Below are 14,038 nucleotides of genomic sequence, written 5' to 3'. Positions count from 1 at the left end.
CGCATCTTCCCAATAGAATGCATGTTGAGTATACCCTGATCCACTGTCGCTACCCAAGTTCCACCCGAATGATTGACCCTTAGTATTAGTTAACCCCACCATATGGGTTGCATTAAACATTCTGTTTACATGAAATGGTGCGGTCAGGGGAGTAAACCTTCCTCCCATTATCTTAATTCTTAATACCATAGATGGGCAGGAGCAATGCAGTAGCGGTTGTTCGAAATATCTTTTACATTTCGCAGCGGGGGTACGTTATAGAAAGAAGAAAAGATAAAAAAAGAGGGGGAAGAAAGGACACAAAAATTATAATTAGAACGTTTAAGCGTAGTAAAGAAGGGAGAACGTGGGAGGAAGGGGAGAAAGAGGGGAATTGGGCGCTAGACTCCCGAACCGGCCCCTAAGAAGCCTCCTCAACCAGTCGGGGCAGCCCAGCAGTTTCTTTGACCAAGATCCATGGACGCCAAGTACGAATCAAGCGGGAGTTGTCCCCCTCCATCTCGGCCATCAGCTCTTCCATTCGGAAAATTTCTGCAAATTCTGACACCCATTCTGCCATGGTCGGCGGTGATGTTGCCCTCCAATGGCGTGGGATTACCATACGTGCTGCAGTTATACAAAATCTGAGAATGCTCCGTTTCTGAGCTGATATGGAGCCTGGGAGGATCGAGAGGATGGCGACTTGTGGGGAAGGGGGAACATCATCACCAGTAATTGTTTGATAAGCCTGAAACACACTCTTCCAGAAGGGCTGTATCGTGGAGCACTGCCACCATATATGGTATAGTGTGCCCCTCTCAGTTCCACATCGCCAACAAGTGTCCACCACCGACGGAAAGATAGACTTTAATCTAACGGGGGACAAATACCATCTGGTCAGTATCTTAAAATTTTTCTCCTGTGCGCCCCCGGCCGGGGACATTTTATGTGTAAATAGGTAGGCTTTGTTAAGATCGTCTACTGAGAATCTACATCCCATCTCCTCCTCCCATGCCCGGATATAGCTCGGGATCGTCTCCGAGTTCTCAAGATGGAGCTCTCTATACAATAGAGAGATCAAGTGGGAAGGGGGTTCTTGTTGCTGTAATAATTTTTCCAGTCTTGTCTCTAGGAGGCGAGATGTACGACAAGCTTTGTGGCTCTGAACAAACGACCTCAACTGATTATATTCCAACCAAGAGAGCCTCTCAGTGGAAAACTGATCTTGTAGAGACCCGAAAGATGGAATATCTCCTCCCACCAGTACTTGCCCCAAGAGTAAATCAGAACTAATATGCCAGCCCAAGAAGCGGTCCCTGAAACGTCCCGGAGGAAAGTCTGGATTGCCAAAAATTGGTGTCAACGGGTTCAGGGCACTAATTAATCCCTTCTTAATTTTTATGCGATTCCATAGTCGTAATGTCTCCTGTGCCAAAAAACCGGTCGATCCCTCAGAGCCGCTTGTCGCGAAATCGCAGCATCGGATCCAAGGGAGGTGTCTTAAGGGAATATCAAAGGATGTCTGTTCCAGTTGGACCCATTGTTTAGAGCGATGGCTGTATCGCCAGTCAAACAGGCGTACTAATGTGGATGCCCTATGATAAAGTTCTAAGTCAGGGAGACCTGCACCGCCTCTGGACTTTGGAGCCGTCAGACAGGCATATTTTAAACGGGGCCTAGAAGCCTGCCAAACGAATCGGATCAATGCGGATCTGATGGTCTGGAAGAATGCCTTCGGCGGAGTGATCAGGACCGCCTGAAACAAATATAGAAATCTGGGAAGAACATCCATCTTGAAAGAGTTCATCCTCCCAAACCATGAGATATTTTTTCGTCCATATTCCCTCAAACGCCTCAGGGTCGATTCTAGAAGGGGTAAATAATTGAGTTTATAAAGGTCGGTCATGTCAGTAGGAATTTGAACGCCCAAATATTGAATAGCTCCGTTCTTCCATCTAAAGGGGAAATTCACCATTATTCTCGTAAGTTCTGCTTGTCCCAAGGATATGTTAAGGGCTTCAGTTTTCTGAAGATTGATTTTAAAATTACTGACTGAACCATATTTTCTAAACTCCATCATTAGCGATGGGAGGGAAATGTGTGGCTGAGATATATACAATAAAAGGTCATCCGCGTAAAGAGAGACCTTATAATGGACACAGTCCACCCATAGACCGTGCACACTGGGGTTCTTCCTAATTGCTACTGCCAAATGTTCCATGACCACCATGTATAGGAGGGGTGACAAAGGGCATCCCTGTCGTGTGCCGTTTCCGATAACTATAGGGTCTGACAATGCGCCATTGACCCTTACTCTCGCCGAAGGGCTGGAATATAGAGCCGCAATTCTTTGTAGAAAGCGGCTCCCCAGGCCCATCTGTCGCAAGGCCGAGAACATGAACCCCCAGTGTACCCGGTCAAAGGCCTTCTCTGCGTCAATCGACAGTAGTGCCATTGGCTTATTTTTTATTTTAGCATGTGCAGTCAGGATAAGGGTCTTGTTTATCCCGTCTCTCGCCTCCCTTCCTCGTACAAACCCCACCTGATCCGAATGTATAGCTAAAGGCAGAAGGGGGGCCAGTCTGTTTGCCAAAATTTTTGCGTAAAGTTTCACGTCCACATTAATGAGTGATATTGGACGGTAATTGGACACCACCGTAGGGTCCTTTCCCGGTTTCGGTATCACTGTGATGAAAGCCTCTAAAGATTGTGGAACAAATGGGGCCTCGCCGGTAATGGAATTAAAGACCTGTGTCATAGTGGGGCTAAGTTGTTCCCGAAACATTTTGTAAAAATGAGGGGAAAAGCCGTCCGGTCCCGGGCTCTTACCGGCCGGAGTGCTCCGAATAACCTCATCAATCTCCTCCATGGTGAAATCAGTTTCTAATGGTTCCGTTAGGTCTGTAGTCAGTGTCGGAAGTGTGGTATCATGTATGTAAGACTCGATTTGCGGTTGGGGGTCTAGAGGTGACCGAGAGGGGTCCCCTCCGTTTATGCTGTACAATGCGTGGTAGTATCGTCTCATTATATCTAGGATTTCGGTTGGATTCGACATCGTCTGTCCATGTTGCTTCTGAAGGGATGGAATATATGAGGTCTGACAACGTGGATGTAGATATCTAGCCAGCATACGTCCACATTTATTGGCTTGGCCATATAAGAGGCTTTTAAAACGATTTCTATGAATACGAGACTTCTCATTTAACAGGGCCTTCAGGTCGTCTCTACATTTGATCAAGTCACTTTGTGTCTCTGCTCTTAAGTCATTCTTGTGATTCGTCTCCAAAATTAGAATTCTTTCCGTAAGATCCCTAATTTCCTTATTTTTCATTTGTTTCAGACGGGAACCATGTTTAATGAGTACCCCTCTAAGGACCCATTTGTTTCCCATTTGATGGGCATAGCGGTGTTGTCATGTGTGTGATCTTGTAAAAATGTCGTTATGGTAGTTTTAACGTCAGCTACACATGTAGGATCTTTTAAAAGATTATCGTTCAATCTCCACGTCCACTGCCTCGTCCCTGAATCAGGGGGGCTGATGTCTAGAAAGACTGGGGCATGATCCGACCATAGAAAACTACCAATAGTCGGTTTTGGATGCCAAGCCAGCGCACAGTGGCTAAGAAGAAAAAAATCTATTCTACCATACGAGTCATGCGGCGTGGAGAACGTGTAATCCTTCACATTGGGGTTAAGGAGCCTCCATACGTCGGTGAGGTGCAAGTCATGAAGGTCTTTCTTCAAAGAGGCCATCTGTCGGGGAGAGAGGTAGGACCTCGCCGTCGTAGAGTCTAGTGTCGGGTTAAGAGTCAAATTAAAGTCCCCCCCCAGTATAACAACCCCGTCAGCAAAATCAGCTAAAGTCTTCAAAAAAGACCTAACGGCTCGAATTTGATCCCTACTGGGGGCGTACCATCCCGCTATGGTATACTTTGTTAAAAAAATCTGGATCTTCAAAATCACATACCTCCCCTCTGTGTCAACCAGTGTGTCTAGTATAGTATGTTGGAGGGATTTGTGGAGTGAAATGGAAACCCCTCGCGATCGTGAACCCGGGTTGGCGCTGTGGAACCACAATGTGTAATAGCGGTTTGATATATTAGGAACATGTCCGATCTTAAAATGTGTTTCTTGTAGTATCAATACATTAACTTTTTTCTTGTGCATACCGTACAAAACTTGTGACCGTCTCTGTGGCGTATTAAAGCCCCTGACATTTAAGGAGCCCAATGTGATCTTTGGTGTGGTAGTCTTACCAGGCATCTTATTGTAGTCTAGGGTCGAGAAAATCAGGCTTCCTCCAAAGGGGTGGGTCCGTTCCGGGGTCCAGCGCCCGCTGTGGGAAGGGGAAAGGCTAGTGGGGTGAGGTTAGGGTAAACACAAAGGGTAGACAAGGAGTCAGAAACTAGAAAAGCAAAAAGTAATGGTAAAGTTAACAAGTTAACAATGCGGGTGTGATTAAGCACACGCCCACCAATAACATGAAACCAGGTGGAGGTATGTGCTAATTGCTGTATGCCTCGATGGCAAGACAGCACCTCCAAGGGGGTGAGTGTACGGCAAGAAGAGAAATGGAGACCCGTCTCCTCCGGTCCCCAACCTTATAATGAAGTAATATTCGCTTGACCCTGAGGCAAGAAGATCAACCCCTTAAACTTATATTGAACATTTTCAAGCACCCCCCAAATCGTTGATATATCGCATCTCGCTTTCGCCTTCAAAACCATTAAAACTGAGAGTGATGACAGCTTTACAACCAAAAATCTATGTTACCAGAAACTCTATAAGATGGCGGTCCCACCACGCATTCGTAAATATTTAGCACAAAGACACATCCATCCAGGAACAATGGGAGGGGGGCGAGGGGAGGGCGGGTAAAGAGGAGAGAGGGAAAAGAGGAAAGGAAAAAGGAAAGGGGGAGACCGGCCACTCACATCATCTGGTGTAGTCTTTTCTCCTTACATTGCCAATAAAGCCCCCTCCCCATCCCGTCCCCCGTCCACCCCCGCAGAGAACCCCCCAAAGTCACATGAACCCGTTATCAGTTATTTTCTCCTCCCAGCTGTGCTCGTCCACGTCTATTGGGCTGTCTTCCGGGTTGGCGCTGTCTCTGGGGAAGTTGTCCTCCTCGAGCGTCGTCCATTCTGTAAAGGGATGGTAGGGGTGGCCAGTCGAGGACGTCCACCTCGTGTAGGTCCAAGGCAGCCGAGAATGCTGGGATTCCGCTGGGGTGGCTCAGCCGGTGCACTCTGCCCCTTTTCTGAACTCGAAGGCAGAACGGGAACCCCCAGGTATAGGGAAGATCCTGCTGTCGCAGTTCCTCCAAAAGTGGGCGAAGGGCTTTACGTCTCTGCAAGGTCCATCTGGATAAATCTGGTAGGAGCTGTATGTGGGTATCCAAGTACTAAATGGGTCCCGCTCTCCTCGCCGCTCCCATGACTGCGTCCTTAAGCTGGTACTTATGTACCCGACAGATCACATCTCTCGGTGGGTCCTGTGCATTAGGACGTGGGCCTAAGGCCCTATGGGCTCGGTCTAATTCCAGCGGGGTATCCTGGGGTCTATCCAATACCGAATTGAAAATGTCTCTCAAGGTGGTTCTCAGCTCCTGAGGGGGGACTGATTCGGGTAATCCCCGTATTCTTATGTTATTCCTGCGTCCCCTGTTTTCAGAATCGTCCAGTATCTCTGCCAGAGTCTGTAGCTGTCTAGCCTGAGCAGCCAAGGCAGCTTCCTGAGCCTCTACTCTTTCATTCAGGGAGGTCAGGAGTTGATTATGAGATTCGACTTTCTCTCCGCATTGCTGGATGTCATCCTTAAGTATAGAAAGCTCCGTTTTATAAGAAGATTCCAAGCGAGCAACGTATTGTTCCATATCCTGTTTCGTCTGGATATCCTTAATCTTATTATAGAGTAATGCGAGATCGATTCCAATAGGTAGTATAGGCTGTCCCATCGAGAGGGGGGGTCGTAGGCCCGCATTGTGAAGTTATGGGTGTAACTAGCTGAGGAGCAGGTGAGGGAGACATGTCAGACAGTAAGTTCTCCTGATGAGCGTTTGTTGTGGAGTGATTAGGCCGCTCTCTTGTCCTGGGGTCCGCTCTCTCCTGAATTGTCTCATCTCCTATGGTGACAGGATTGCTGCCCGGAGGATTGGAGCCACGTCCCTGGGAGTGTGATGTAGGGTATAACTGGTGGGCCCTTTCTATGCCTATGCTGGCCGCATTGTTGGCTGCATCAGCGTCAGATCTCTCCTGCCTGTCTGCGGGGTCTCCCTGTGGAGCGCATGGTGACAGGGGCTCAGTGGCGCTTCCCTCGCCATAAGAAGCCTGCCCCGCTCCCTTCACAGCCGCTAAGGCCGCCTTACCAGATCCCGGGGAGGTCCCCCTGCTGTCTCTTCTCCCTCCACTCCACTCCCCCACCTCCGTCACCTTGCTCCCTGCTGTCGGCGGGCCCGTCTGTCCCCTGCGCGCCGGTTCCAACATGGCGCCTGCGCCTGCAGTCCTCCTCTTCCCCGCTCCTGTAAAGTAGCGGGAGATGCTGTGGGGAGCTTTATCAGGTGCCGCGGGGCCTGTAGACGCACTCCCCCGGCTTCTCCTTGTGGGCATTGGGGTGCCAAACATCAGGGTGAGTCTCTTTTATGGTTGGTTCTCAGAATAGGAGCGGGAGCTCTCCGGTGTGCGTCCTCACTCCTCGCCTGCCATGCCACGCCCCAGGTTTTGCTAATTTTTATCGGAGATTTATAGCAAAATTTTCTAGTATTGCCAAGCCATTGACTGATCTGACTAAGAAGGGTGCTGATGTGTTGAATTGGTCTCCGGAGGCTATTTCTTCATTTCAGGAGCTGAAGCAAAGATTCACTTCTGCCCCGGTTTTGCGGCAACCTGATGTCTCACTCCCGTTCCAGGTAGAGGTGGACGCTTCTGAGATTGGTGCAGGAGCTGTTTTGTCCCAAAAGGATCCTGTAACATCTAAAATGAATCCCTGTGCTTTCTTTTCCCGAAAGTTCTCTCCATCTGAACGTAACTATGATGTGGGGAATCGGGAACTGTTAGCCATGAAATGGGCATTTGAGGAGTGGAGACACTGGTTGGAGGGAGCTAAACATCAAGTCATGGTCCTCACTGACCACAAGAATTTGATTTACCTGGAGTCGGTCAAACGCTTGAACCCTAGACAGGCTAGGTGGGCCTTGTTTTTTACACGTTTTGATTTTGTGGTCTCTTTTCTTCCTGGCACTAAGAATGTCAAGGCTGACGCGCTCTCTAGGAGCTTCTTTGCTGATTCTCCTGTGGTGACCAAGCCTGCTACCATCTTAGGCGAAGAGGTAGTTCTTTCTGCCATCTCGCCCGATTTGAGACGTGCTCTGGAAGAGTTCCAGGAGGACAAACCTGAGCGTTGTCCCAGGGGAAAGTTGTATGTTCCTGACCAGTGGAAGAAGAGGGTGATGTCTGAAGTTCATTGCTCTGCATTGGCTGGTCATCCAGGTATTTTTGGTACTAGAGATCTGGTGAGTCGGTCTTTTTGGTGGCCTGCCTTGTCTCGTGATGTCAGGAATTTTGTGCAGTCCTGTGGGACTTGCTCCCGGTCTAATCCTTGTTCTCGCTCTAGTGGGTTGTTGATGCCTTTGCCGGTCCCCAGGAGGCCATGGACCCATATTTCAATGGATTTCATCTCTGATATGCCTGTCTCTCAGAGAATGACTGTTATTTGGGTGATTTGTGATAGGTTCTCTAAGATGGTTCATCTTGTACCACTCCCTAAGTTGCCATCTTCCTCTGAGTTGGTGCCCCTGTTTTTGCAACAGGTGGTTCGCTTGCACGGGATTCCTGAGAACATTGTATCTGACAGAGGAGTTCAGTTTGTGTCTAGATTTTGGAGGACTTTCTGTTCCAAGCTGGGAATTCAGTTGTCCTTCTCCTCTGCTTTTCACCTTCAGACCAATGGGCAGACGGAGAGAACAAACCAGACCTTGGAGTCGTATTTGAGATGTTTTATTTCCGCTGATCAGGATGATTGGGTTTCATTTTTGCCCTTGGCCGAATTTGCTTTAAATAATAGAGCTAGTTCTGCCACTTTGATGTCACCTTTTTCTTTTTTTTGTAACTTTGGGTTTCATCCTCGATTTTCTTCAGGGCAGGTGGAGCCTTCTGCCTGCCCAGGTGTTGAGGAGAGAATGCACCAGATCAGGGACCAAGTGGTGGATAAGTTATCTCTCTCCCAGGAAAAGGCCCAGCGGTTTTCCAACCGACATAGGACCATTGGTCCCCAGTTTAAGGTTGGTGATATGGTTTGGTTATCATCAAAAATATCGCTATGAAGGTGGCTTCTCCTAAGTTTAAGGCTAGATTTATTGGACCTTACAAGATTTTGGAGATTATTAATCCGGTCTCTTTTCGTTTGGCTCTTCCTGTCACATTTAAAATCCATAATGTGTTTCATAAGTCTTGTTGAAGAGGTTTGTTGAACCAGTAGTTCCTGGGGTGGCACCTCCGGACCCTGTATTGGTTGAAGGTAACATGGAATATGAGGTAGAGAAGATACTGGATTCCCGTCTGGCTAGATGGAGACTCACGTATTTGGTTAAGTGGAAGGGTTATGGTTAGGAGGATAATTCCTGGGTCTCTGCCTCTGATATTCATGCCAAAAGATTGGTGCGTGCCTTTCATCGGGCTCACCCTGATCGCGCTGGTGGCGTGGATGAGGGTTCAGTGACCCCTCCTCATGGGGGAGGTACTGTTGTGAGTTCATTTTCCCCTTCACCATTGAGGTCTGATGAACTCCCTCTTCTGGTGAAGGAAGGTAGTGAGGCTGATTACCAAGTATCTGGGCAGGATGATGATGCCTGGGTGACGGGAATTGCTGACTGAATATAAGGCAGCCGACGCCCTTCTGCCTTGGTGATCTCTCTGAGGGATTCTAGGAGACCAGTCTGATTCCTGCTCCTCAAAAGCTAAGTTTTCTGCTCTGTTTCTTGCATTTGTGTTTTGGTTTTGTTTTTCCTTGTTTTTCTGGATTTCTGCCAAACCCTGCTGGGGTGTGCTGAATTCCTTTTTGCTCTGTCTTCAGAAAATACCTGAGTACTGATATAGTCTTTTTGAAGCCTAGCGTCTTCAGGGCTTTTTTCCCTATCAGCTGTTGGCTCTTGTTTTGATAGGGTTTTGGCGGATTACAGACAGCAGCTTTTCTATCCTGTCCTATCTAGTTAGCTTGGGCCCCATCGTTTTGCTCAGCCTATCTTTCTATCTGTGTGAGTGTTTTCTCATCTTGCTTCACCTTCATTATATGTTGGGGGCTGCCTTTTGCTTTGGGGTTTGCTCTGGGACAGTATAGATTTCCCTTTCTGTCTTTAGGCTATGTAGTTCTCCGGCTGTGATCGAGGGGTCTAGGGCACCGCAGGAACCCCCCACGGCTACTGCTAGTTGTTGTTGATAGGTTCAGGGGCCTGTAATCCGATAGCTGCCAACTTCTCTGGTTTTCTGGACTTAGCTAGTATTTCTGTTTTTGCCTCCTACGGTGACTCATTCATAACACTGCCCCAGAGCAGACCCCAAAGCAATAGACGGCCCCCAAACATGTATTATCGGTGAGACAAGATGAAAACACATATAGAAAAATAGGCTGAGCAAACGATGGGGCCCACACTAACTAGAAAGGACAGGAAAGGAAAGATGCTGTCTGCAATCATGCACAAAACCCTGCCAAAAAATGTCCAACGCTTTCTGATAACAAAAACCCTGAAGTCGCTAGACTTCAATTCCCTATATCAGCACTCTGGTATATTCTGAAGACAGAGCAAAAAGAGACCAATCTGATCAGGGACAAAAAGCAAACTGGCATAAACAGAGACATAAGAATGGAAATTCAGCACAGCCCCAGCAGGGGCTGGCTGACCACAAAAACTGAGTAAGCCAGACCAAATCTCATGTGAAAAAATAGCAGAGCACACTTAGCTTGAGAAGGCAGGAGCAGAACTGGAAACCAGAACTTCAGGGCAGGAAAAAATCACCAGCACAAAATTAGGGAGTCGGTTGTCTTAAATCCAGTCAGAGACTCCTGATGTCCACTCACAGTCCTCCTCCTCAGGTCTCTGCCATTTAGATCAGCTTCATTACCTACTGTCACCACTAGAGGGAGCCCGGATGGAGAACTCACGACTCCTCTGTCAACACAGCCAGCTCCACCACCCTCACCAGAAGCCAGAGGTAAACCAGAAAATGAGTTCACAACAGTACCCCCCCTTGAGGAGGGGTTACCGAACCCTCATCCACGCCACCAAGCCGATCAGGATGGGCCCGGTGAAAAGCACGAACCAATCTATCGGCATGAATGTCAGAGGCAGAGACCCAAGAATTCTCCTCCTGGCCATAACCCTTCCACTTGACCAAATACTGGAGTCTCCGTCTAGCCAGACGAGAATCCAGTATTTTCTCTACCTCATATTCCACATTACCTTCAACCAACACAGGGTCAGGAGGTGCCGCCATAGGAACCACTGGCTCAACAAACCTCTTCAACAGAGACTTATGAAACATGTTATGGATCTTAAACGTAACTGGAAGAGCCAATCGAAAAGAAACCGGGTTAAGAATCTCCAAAATCCTATAAGGTCCAATAAATCTTGGCTTGAACTTTGGAGACGCAATCTTTATAGAGATATTTTTTGACGACAATCAAACCATATCACCCACTTTAAACCAGGGACCAATGGTCCTATGCCGGTTGGAAAACCGCTGGGCCTTTTCTTGAGAGAGGGACAACTTATCCACCACTTGGTCACAAATCTGCTGCATTCTCTCTACCACAGTGTCAACACCTGGGCAGGCTGAAGATTCCACTTGCCCTGAAGAAAATCGAGGATGAAACCCAAAGTTACAGAAAAAGGGCGACATCAACGTGGCAGAACTAGCTCTACTATTCAGGGCGAATTTGGCCAAGGGCAAAAATGAGACCCAATCATCCTGATCAGCAGATATAAAACATCTCAAATAGGACTCCAAAGTCTGGTTTGTTCTCTCAGTCTGCCCATTGGTCTGTGGGTGAAACGCAGAGGAGAAGGATAACTGGATTCCCAGCTTGGAACAAAAAGCTTTCCAAAATCTGGAGACAAACTGGACTCCTCTGTCGGACACAATGTTCTCAGGAATCCCATGCAACCAAACCACCTGTTGTAAAAACAAGGGCACCAACTCTGAGGAAGATGGCAGCTTTGGGAGTGGTACAAGATGGACCATCTTAGAAAATCTATCACAGATCACCCAGATAACAGTCATTCTCTGAGAGACAGGAAGATCAAAAATGAAATCCATTGAGACATGGGTCCATGGCCTCTTGGGCACCGGCAAGGGCATCAACAACCCACTAGAACGAGAACAGGGTTTAGACCGGCAACAAGTCCCACAAGACTGCACAAAATTCCTGACATCAGAGATAAGGCGGGCCACCAAAAAGACAGACTCACCAAATCTCTAGTACCAAAAATACCTGGATGACCAGTCAACGCGGAGCAATGAACTTCAGACATCACTCTCTTCCTCCACTGGTCAGGAACATACAATTTTCCCATAGGACAACGCTCAGGTTTGTCCTCCTGAAATTCTTCCAGGGCACATCTCAAATCGGGCGAGATGGCAGAAAGAACTACCCCCTCACCTAGGATGGTAGTAGGCTTGGTCACAATAGGAAAATCAGCAAAGAAACTCCTAGAAAGGGTATCTGCCTTAACATTCTTAGTGCCCGGAAGAAAGGAGACCACAAAATCAAAACGCGTGAAAAACAAGGCCCACCTAGCCTGCCTAGGATTCAAGCGTTTGGCCGACTCCAAGTAAATCAAATTCTTGTGGTCAGTGAGGACTACAACTTGATGTCCAACTCCCTCCAACCAATGTCTCCACTCCTCGAATGCCCACTTCATGGCCAACAATTCCCGATTCCCCACATCATAGTTGCGTTCAGATGGGGAGAACTTTCGGGAAGAGAAGGCACAGGGATTCATTTTAGAAGTCACCGGATCTTTTTGGGACAAAACAGCTCCTGCACCAATCTCCGAAGCATCTACCTCTACCTGAAATGGAAGTGAGACATCAGGTTGCCGTAAAACCGGAGCAGAAGTGAACCTCCGCTTCAGCTCCTGAAATGCCAAAGCAGCCAATGGAGACCAATTCAGCACATCAGCGCCCTTCTTAGTCAGATCAGTCAGTGGTTTGGCAATACCAGAAAAATTAGCTATAAATTTACGATAAAAATTAGCAAAACCCAAAAACTTCTGGAGAGCCTTCAAAGAAGTGGGCTGAACCCAATCATAAATGGCCTGTACCTTGGCCGGGTCCATTTCAATAGTTGACGGAGACAAAATAAATCCCAAAAATGAAATCCTCTGTACACCAAAAAGGCATTTCGATCCCTTAACATACAGGGAATTCTCCCTCAAAATCCGGAACACAGTCCGAACATGTTCCACATGAGAATCCCAATCACTGGAAAAGATCAGAATATCATCCAAATAGATGATCAATAACTTATCCACAAAGTCCCGGAAAATATCATTCATGACGGATTGGAAGACAGAAGGGGCATTAGTGAGCCCAAAAGGCATCACCAGGTACTCAAAATGTCCCTCCGGAGTATTAAACGCCGTCTTCCATTCATCCCCATGCTTGATGCGAATAAGATTATACGCCCCCTGAGGTCAAGCTTAGTAAACCAGCAGGCACCTTTAACTCTGGAGAATAAATCAGAAATCAGGGGTAATGGATACTGATATCTAACCGTAATCTTGTTAAGGGAACGATAGTCAATACAAGGCCTTAATGAACCATCTTTCTTAGCCACGAAAAAAAACCCCAGCACCTAAGGGTGAAGAGGATGGTCTAATATGACCCTTCTCCAATGACTCCTTAATATAAGATCGCATAGCCTCGTGTTCAGGTACAGATAAGTTGAAAAGCCGACCCTTGGGAAATTTACACCCAGGCCTCAACTCAATTGCACAGTCATAACTCCTATGAGGAGGCAGGGAAGCAGACATACTCTCACTAATACATCATAAAAATCAGCCAAATAGTCAGGATCATCATGAGACTGGGTAGAGGTGGAGAAAACAGGAGTGTCACCAAGAGCACACAGACAGCCCCAACTCACCACAGACACAGATTTCCAATCCAAAACTGGATTATGGATTTGCAACCAGGGAAAACCCAGAACAATAGTATCATGCAAGTTATGCAGTACCAAAAATCTACAATTTTCTTGGTGGTCTGGGGCGACCCGCATTATCACCTGGGTCCAAAACTGAGGTTTATTCTCCGCCAAAGGAGTAGCATCAATACCCCTCAAAGGAATAGGCGTGCGTAGAGGTATCATGGGAAAACCACAACGTTTAGCAAAATCCAAATCCATCAGATTCAAAGCCGCTCCTGAATCCACAAAAGCCTTGGCGGAAAATGTGGATAAGGAGCAGATCAGAGTAATTGCCAAAAGAAACTTAGGTTGTACACCACCCACAGCAAATGTGTGTGCAAAACGTTTCTCTCGTTTAGGGCAGACAGAAATAATATGAGAGGCATCTCCACAGAAAAAACACAGCTTATTACGCCTTCTATACTCCTGACATTGCACCCTAGACAAAACTCTATCATATTGCATAGGTTCAGACATTTGTTGAAAAGGTGGCAACACCTCTCGTGTAGTTTTACGTTCACGTAAACGCCGATCAACTTGAATGTCTAATGACATAGAATCGTCAAGACCAGAGGGAAAAGGAAATCCCACCATAATATCTTTTATGGTTTCTGATAAACCCATGCGAAAGAGAGCTGCCAAGGCACTATCATTCCATGTAGTAAGGATCGCCCACGTTCGGATTTTTGACAGTATAACTCTGCACAATCCTGACCCTGGTTCAATGCCAATAGGGCTTTCTCAGCTTGATCAATAGCATTAGGTTCATCATACAACAACCCCAAGGCTTGAAAAAATGCATCCACATTAGTCAGAATAGGATTTTCAGGTGTCAAAGAAAACGCCCAATCCTGGGGATCGCCACGCAGCAAGGAGATGA

The sequence above is a fragment of the Dendrobates tinctorius genome, unplaced genomic scaffold, assembly GCF_039654945.1.
Source record: "Dendrobates tinctorius isolate UK_male_01 unplaced genomic scaffold, ASM3965494v1 ptg000158l, whole genome shotgun sequence".
NCBI classification, from domain to species: domain Eukaryota; kingdom Metazoa; phylum Chordata; class Amphibia; order Anura; family Dendrobatidae; genus Dendrobates; species Dendrobates tinctorius.
The sequence above is the reverse complement of the archived record's forward strand: the minus strand, read 5'-3'. Positions refer to the sequence as shown.